Source organism: Micropterus dolomieu, unplaced genomic scaffold, assembly GCF_021292245.1.
Source record: "Micropterus dolomieu isolate WLL.071019.BEF.003 ecotype Adirondacks unplaced genomic scaffold, ASM2129224v1 scaffold_194, whole genome shotgun sequence".
NCBI classification, from domain to species: domain Eukaryota; kingdom Metazoa; phylum Chordata; class Actinopteri; order Centrarchiformes; family Centrarchidae; genus Micropterus; species Micropterus dolomieu.
In genome coordinates, this window is record NW_025744186.1 from 2,037 (window position 1) to 10,337 (window position 8,301).

An 8,301-nucleotide genomic window follows, 5' to 3' on the forward strand; every position below is an offset into this window, starting at 1 on the left:
AAATACCCATCGTCTTGTAATACAGATTGTTTGTGCAGACATGTCATTTATTCTGTGCATGGTCTGATAAATGCGGCCACTGGGTTCTACCTGATAAACTGAAATCAAAAAATCTGACCTTGAGCAACTCTCAAGATTCCTACGTAGAACAAGTCAGTGGGTTTCAGACGTTGATAGAAAAAGTTTACTCACCTTAGTTAGATGTGCAGCAGAGCAATAAGATCAGAACTAAAGAGAAATGTAAACATTTCAATCAAAATGATGTAAACATTATGTTAAAAACCAGTTCATTATGTTAATAAAACTATGTATTTATAATTTAATTAGAAACTTTTATTTAATTTATTTTTCTCAGCTGATGTTTTTAAAGTGTACTTACAGAGCAGCCACAGTCGAGATGTTTCCTGCATCTTGAAACTTGGTTAAATCTACATTCTGATCATTTTATGTTCACTTCAAGTAAAACCCTCCTCCTTCCTCTGTGACTGCGGCTGGCAGTTTTGTGGTTTCCGCTCCACAGACTGTTATGACAAAAAATGTGTTGTTAAGTTGAATCAAGGGAAATCATTTCAGTTTTAAAACGAGGCTCTGAGCCACAAAATGAAGTGAAGAGAGACAGAAAACTAAATAAAGACACTGAAAGCAACAACTGACACAGTATGTAAATAATCACCTGATTATGATGCGTTCAATGAACACTGCTGGGTGGTTTATTGTTCTGATATCCTGAGCTGAAAATGGCAGCTGCTCTTTTCAAAATGTTTATTTGAAGCTGTCAGAGATTCAGTACAAAGTGAATTGATGATGATCTTAAACTAAACAGCTGGATCTCCCTGAAGGTCACAGCGGTTCAGTTGGGAGGAAGTGAATATCTCTTCCTGCCTCAGCTCTCGGCCTATCTGTCTGAGGATTTATTGAGCTGAGGATCTTGTGGAGAGCATCCAAATGGGACAGCCACAAAGAAGCAACCTGGTCACTGGCTCGCGAGTAGGTTTCCTGGAAGCCAGAATTAAGAGACTCTGTCCCAGAATGGTTGATCAGTTTCAGCCTGATCCTCAGACTTGCCTGATTCTCGTCAGTCAGCTTGCTTCTGTCCACCCGATCCCTGGCATACTTGCTGCTGGCCTGATTTCCAGCTTGCTAGTTCATCTGCTTCTAGCTACCGGTCTGCCTCTTGCTCCTTGCCTGGCAAAGAGGATCCACAAACACAATCTGGGGCATTTATTTCTCTATTTACATACCTGTCTAAAACGTGCTAAGGAACCTGAAGTGACGCACGCTCCTAGTCTTCAGTCGGCGAGCCGGATGGCCAGTCCCTTAACAGCTAGTTTCCAGTCTAATTCACTTTCAGTGATCTTCTTGAAGGAGACATGCATCTCGAAGCCATTTTGCCTCTGAGTCATCATGTGGACTAGATACACAGACCACTGTGACATCACAGCTGGTTCTGTTACGGTATGGACAGAAAGGACCGAAATGCAGCGCTCAAGATGGACAGGTTTTATTGGGGAAAAAAGGGGTTGCCAGGGAAACACAGGCACGGGGAACCGAGGAGACAGAGAACAGAGAGGCGGGGGACACTGGAGCTGGAAAAAAGGAGGCATGGGAGAACTGGTAGGGCGCCGTGGGGGGAAGCCCGAAGGGAGAGGGCAGGTGAGCGAGCCCAGCCGACTTGGCAGAGGACGAGGGTGAGTGAACCTGGGGAGAGACAAACAGAAGGGCAGGGTTAGTGACACAGGGAAGAACCAAGAGCTGGAGAAATGAGAGAATCTACTGAGATTTCAGGAGCTTGAGTGAACTTGCGGCACCAGGTTGGGAGCAACAGGATTAAAAACAGTTTCTGAGTTCATTCTATGTTTTAAAAAACAAATTAATGCCTACTCTTAATGATGCTCTGTTAAAAGCAGGAGACGCGTCTGTATGAAATAATGTACATTTACATTACATTTATTAATTTAGTTGACGCTTTTATCCAAAGCGACTTATTGCTATACATGTCAGAGGTCGCACGCCTCTGGAGCAACGAGGGGTTAAGTGTCTTGCTCAGGGACACAATGGTGGATGTCTCACAGCGGGGAATTGAACCCGGGTCTCTCACACAAAAAGGCAGGCGTCTTATCCATTGTGCCATCACCAGAAAATAAGAGCTGTAAACTCTTTTCTCTAACATACAGACTAGATCTTAATGTTTTTGTGCCTGATTGCAGTGAGGAATGCACAGACCTGTATATTGGGGAGACTAAACAACCACTACACAAACGCATGGTTCAACACAGAAGGGCCAACTCCTCAGGTCAAGACTCTGCAGTCTACTTACATCTGAATGATAAAGGGCACTTGTCTGAGGATCTCCAGGTGCACATTTTAGATGGATGGTTCTAAAGAGGTGTCAGGGAAGCCATCTACACCAGGGTTGAGAAGCCGTCGCTGAACAAAGGAGGGGGTCTACGCCACCACTTATCCCCCACTTACAATGCTGTCCTTTCATCTCTTCCCAGGAAACTCAACAAACGTAACCTATTGGCCTCAGGTGAAGATACCAACGATGATTGTTCAGACTTGGCCATGGGTGGCTCTAACAACCATGATGACTGTCGTTACCACAGCCAGGAGCACTAACGAACCCAGAGGTTAAATAGCTGAGTTTCCCTACCAGTCAGTCAGAACTGAAAAAGTCTTTTGGATGAGGGATGAAACATTTTCTAGTTTCTTCTACCAAGTCCAGTTGCCTTTGACCTCAGCCTTTGTTGGATAGGGTCTAAAAAGGGCTCAAAAGGTCTGCGAGAGAGCCCTTGCGCACTTGACGATTTGACAGTGGGACAGCCCTAAGCCCTCATGGACTTACCGGGAACGCGTCTCAAAGTCTGTGAGTCTGTGAGGGTGGACATTGGGATTGGGCCTCAAAATGGAGGTGGTCAATCTGTGACCCACAGGTGGTTTTGCAAGGAAATTGTTTCTGATACTTGAATGTGAATATTTAATGGATTGATGCAATGTATTATTTCTTAATATTTCATAACTGATTTTACAGTAAAATCGTGTTCACAATGTCTGTATCAAATTAGATACAGCAGGTATATCAGTTAATTTATCATGTATTCATCTGTAAATCATAGTTTTATTTGTTTTTCCTTTATTATGCATTCCATTCAGCTGCATACATACCACCTATATTGTATTTCCCTGCGGTGTCAAGATGATAAATGGCTAATTGGATGTTTCCAAGGCTCACTTGCTAATTGTCTTTTGCTCATTGATTTTAACTAAAAACTGATCAGTACAAAGAAGGATCAAGTAGGGAGGCTGCAGCTACAAGCTCCGCTCATGCGCAGCTCAGAAATAAACGAGCACTTGCTTGAGCAAGACGCTAACTTTGGTCATCTCTCTGTTAATCCACAGTGGCTACACAGTGCTCCCCAGCCTATGTAACCTTTGCTGCCGGTCCAGATTACCCCTAGGTCTGGTGGTGGTAACAAAAACTCAGTGTTTAAAGTGTTAAAACAAGTTTTGTTCTGCATGTTTTTTGTTGTTGAATTAACAAATCCCAGATTTTTCTTTTTATAGCCTTTCAGAAAATATCCCATCTTTTCTGGAAATGGGGTGTTAAACACAGACACATACAAAACAGGAAAAAGCCAGATGTTTCCCTGTTATGTACTCTAAAAAATGTATTATTAGAAGTCAATGAGTGATTTGGGAAAGGGGGTGAATTTAACCAAAGTTCTTCAAATTTACCCCTGAAATGACCCGAACTGTACAAACTGAATGTCAAGCCAAAGATTTAGTAGATGGGAAATGTTTCCTGCAGTTTTGGTGGAAATCTTGTTGACATGGTTGAAGAGGAACTTGTGGAATGACGTTGGAAAGTTGGATTTGTTGCTCTGCAGATGAATTGATCACCATGGTTCTCTGTGTATCATTTTAATAAATCATGTTATTATATTAGAACACTACTTTTCTGTCTCCTGCATTTTCTGCTCAGCTGGGACAGTGGTGTTTTTGCCACAACAGTGTCATCAAGTATTCTGGTGTAAAGATGATCAAAAATGAAGTTAAAATGAGCTCTGAGCTGCAGCCACAAACACTGGCCCAAATATACCTTTTAATAAACATGATCGTCAAATCATGATGCTCTTAAGTGATGGCAGAAATTGAGCATGAGCTATAGGCTATGACGTAATCAGTGACCAAGCTTAAGGAAAATGAATTGGGGCACCAAACGACCAAACGGGTGAACAGAGAAAAATAGCTGTGTTGAAAGCTCTGTGGTGGAAAATGTTGCTGCATGATGGCGTGACACATTTACTAAGGTGAGGCTTGTCTCCCAGCAACATGTCACGCTGGCTGTGAACCAAGTTACACCGAACAAGGAAGGAGGTTTCATTCAAAACTCAGAAAGAAAGAAACATGAAGCAGGAAGTGTTTTGTTACAACAGAGGAGCAGCCGCCTCGTGTCCTCCGCCATCGATCTTTACTGAGCAGCGCCAACACAAAGCAGCTTGAATGTTTACTCTCTAATAGTCAGTTTTAGTATTCAACATCTATTCCAGCACTCTGCTCTCCTCAAACTGTTAGGAGACAGTCTTCTTGTTAATAATTTATGTAAATCTGTGACCTGTATAATGAAATTATGTTCACTGTTAAAAAAATCATTTAAAAAACGGTCAAACAAACAACGTGAAATTAAAGCAACAAATTTTATTAAATGAGAGAATCTAACTGTCCGGGAAAAAAAAAGAGAATGTAAACGTCCGGGAAAAAAAAGAGAATCTAAATGTCCGAAAAAAAAAGAGAATCTAAATGTCCGAAAAAAAGAGAATCTAAATGTCCGAAAAAAGAGAATGTAAACGTCTGAAAAAAAGAGAGAATCTAAATGTCCGAAAAAAAAGAGAGAATATAAATGTCCAAAAAAAAAGAGAATCTAAACGTCCCAAAAAAAGAGAATCTAAACGTCAGAAAAAAAAGAGAATCTAAATGTCCAAAAAAAGAGAGAATCTAACTGTCCGGAAAAAAAAGAGAATGTAAACGTCCGAAAAAAAAAAGAGAATCTAAATGTCCGGAAAAAAAAGAGAATCTAAATGTCCGAAAAAAAGAGAATCTAAATGTCCGAAAAAAAGAGAATCTAAATGTCTGAAAAAAAAAGAGAATGTAAACGTCCGAAAAAAAGAGAGAATCTAAATGTCCGAAAAAAAAGAGAGAATATAAATGTCCAAAAAAAAGAGAATCTAAAAAAAAAAAAGAATGTAAACATCCGGAAAAAAAAGAGAATCTAAATGTCCGGAAAAAAATGAGAATCTAAACGTCCAAAAAAAAGAGAATCTAAACGTCAGGAAAAAAAGAGAATCTAAATGTCCGGAAAAAATAGAGAATGTAAACGTCCGAAAAAAAAAGACAATCTAAATGTCCGAAAAAAAAAGACAATCTAAACGTCCAAAAAAAAGAGAATCTAAACGTCAGAAAAAAAGAGAATCTAAATGTCCAAAAAAAGAGAATCTAAACGTCCAAAAAAAAGAGAGGGAATCTAAACGTCCAAAAAAAAGAGAATCTAAATGTCCAAAAAAAAAAGAGAATCTAAATGTCCAAAAAACAAGAGAATCTAAACATCAAATCCTCGATGTCTGTCCTTTCCGCCGAGAAAACATGGGAACTGAAAACAACTGCCGGTGACTGAACGTCGCCTCCATCACGTCCAATTTGATGTCGAGAATTTAATCGAGAATTTGAAAATATGAAGCCTGAAAATTTTGCTCCAGCTCAGTCATGCCGTCAGTGGCAGCGCTGGCTTTGCTTCTCATCTCATCTCCCAACTTCTGTGGCTCTGAAGGTAAGCTGTGTGTATCTGTGTGTGTCTGAATTAACAAATACCAGATGTTTCTTTTTATTGCATTTTGGAAAATATCCCATCTTTTCTCTGTTAAACATACATACACAAATATGCAGTTCAGGTTATTTTAAAAATGTTTACATAGGTTGATAGTTCCCCCAAAGTGAAGCCAAAACACCTCAATGGCCCCCTGGTAGTTTAAATACTGTAGTTATATGATGCCGTTAACAGGGTGTTTCATGTCATGATTGACAGCTGACCCCTGGTCACGACTGAAGCAAGTGTTATACTTACCACGTCCGCGAGTACTCGAGGGACTGCTAGGGTTGATGTCACCAATAAATCGCCACCAGAGAGGGTACGCATAGGCTCTGTGCGGACGTCCGCATACCTAACCAATTTTGTGACCCACTACGCTACCAGGGCACCAACCGATTTCTAGAGCGCATGTGTGGAACGAGTCTGCAAGCTGACTTCAGAAAGTAGCATGAACAGAAGTAGTCTGCAGCTCGTTGGCACTGGAGTATATTTGAGGCTTGAGTCAGCCAGGTGTATGGGGTATATGTATATCACAGATCCAGCCGTCAGCGTTGCCAGGTCATTTTTTGACCTTTTGGATGTTTTGACTGTTGCCCTGAATGTAACGAACAACAAAAACAAAAATATTTTCCATGTTAATATGCAATAATCTTCATGACGAAGCCTGTCTTGCAGGTCTTCAAAGGGGTAGGCTTCTCGCAGTAATAGTGTTAAATTTTGTTTGAAGTTCACCGTTGCACAATTGAGGGAGCATTAGCAAGGCCCTGGACCCGTAACTGCTCTTTGGGTGCTTTAAAGTGGCAGCCCATTCAAGGATGGGTTAAATGCACAGCCTCAAATTTGCATTTGGCCCACATTATAATTCTATGTGACTCAAAGTTTATCATTTACTCTTTTTACTATCTTCTCCCTTACGAAATTGAAGTTAAGGGATAATTAGCAAACTCAGGGTCGAGCCCCACGTTGGGTGCATTCCTATCGGGGCAGCATTAGCTCAATCCATGGGGACTTGGCTTGGGAGTAGAGACTTGCTGGATTGAGCCCCCTGAGGAACGCTCTGAAAACGTCACTGCTCCCTTGACACTGTACAATGCCTACCCATTCTAGGATTGGTTAAATCCAGAGGCCTAAATTGAGGGACCATTAGCAAGGCCCTGTACCCATAACAATTGGCCCACACTATAATTCTATGTTACTCAAAGTTTATCATTTACTCTTTTTACTATCGCCTCCCTTACAAAATTGAAGTTAAGGGATAATTAGCAAACTCAGTGTCGAGCCCCACGTTGGGCGCATTCCTATCGGGGCAGCATTAGCTCAATCCATGGGGACTTGGCTTAGGAGTAAAGATTTTCTGGTTGGAACCCCATGAGGAACGCTCTGAAAACGTCACTGCTCCCTTGACACTGTACCATGCCTACCCATTCTAGGATTGGTTAAATCCAGAGGTCTAAATTGAGGGAGCATTAGCAAGGCCCTGGACCCGTAACCGCTCCCTGGGTGCTTTAAAGTGGCAGCCCATTCAAAGATGGGTTAAATGCACAGCCTCAAATTTGCATTTGGCCCACACTATAATTCTATGTGACACAAAGTTTATCATTTACTCTTTTTACTATCTTCTCCCTTACGAAATTGAAGTTAAGGGATAATTAGCGAACTCAGGGTAGAGCCCCACGTTGGGCGCATTCCTATCGGGGCAGCATTTGCTCAATCCATGGGGACTTGATTTAGGAGTAAAGATTTTCTGGTTGGAGCCCCCTGACCAATGCTCTGAAAACGTCCAAAGTTTATTATTTACTATCTTTGCTATCTTCTTCCTTACTAAATTAGAGTTAGTAGCTAACCATATTATCGTGTGAGATTACAGGTTGTTTGAGAAGTGAAGGGCTTACACTTAGACTGATGTGGCCCGGCTAACTCAGTCGGTAGAGCATGAGACTCTTAATCTCAGGGTTGTGGGTTCGAGCCCCACGTTGGGCGTCTTCCTATTAGCTCAATCTGTGGGGACTTGGCTTGGGAGTAAAGACTTGCTGGATTGAGCCCCCTGAGCAACACTCTGAAAACGTAAGTCTTCACGGTACAATGTCTGCCCACTGTTGGATTCGTTAAATCCAGAGGCCTAAATTGAGGAACCATTAGCAAGGCCCTGTACCCATAACAATTGGCCCACACTATAATTCTATGTTACTCAAAGTTTATCATTTACTCTTTTTACTATCGCCTCCCTTACAAAATTGAAGTTAAGGGATAATTAGCAAACTCAGGGTCGAGCCCCACGTTGGGCACATTCCTATCGGGGCAGCATTAGCTCAATCCATGTGGACTTGGCTTAGGAGTAAAGCTTTTCTGGTTGGAACCCCATGAGCAACACCCTGAAAACGTCACTGCTCCCTTGACACTGTACAATGCCTACCCATTCTAGGATTGGTTAAATCCAG

General features: G+C 41.6%; 1 non-coding gene across 1 annotated transcript; it reads left to right on the top strand.

Annotated features, from left to right (window-relative positions):
• The first annotated feature begins 7,770 nt into the window (after window positions 1-7,770).
• trnak-cuu lies at window positions 7,771-7,843 on the top strand. The gene has a single exon. It is a non-coding gene; the product is annotated as a tRNA-Lys (tRNA).
• Window positions 7,844-8,301: the final 458 nt, after the last annotated feature.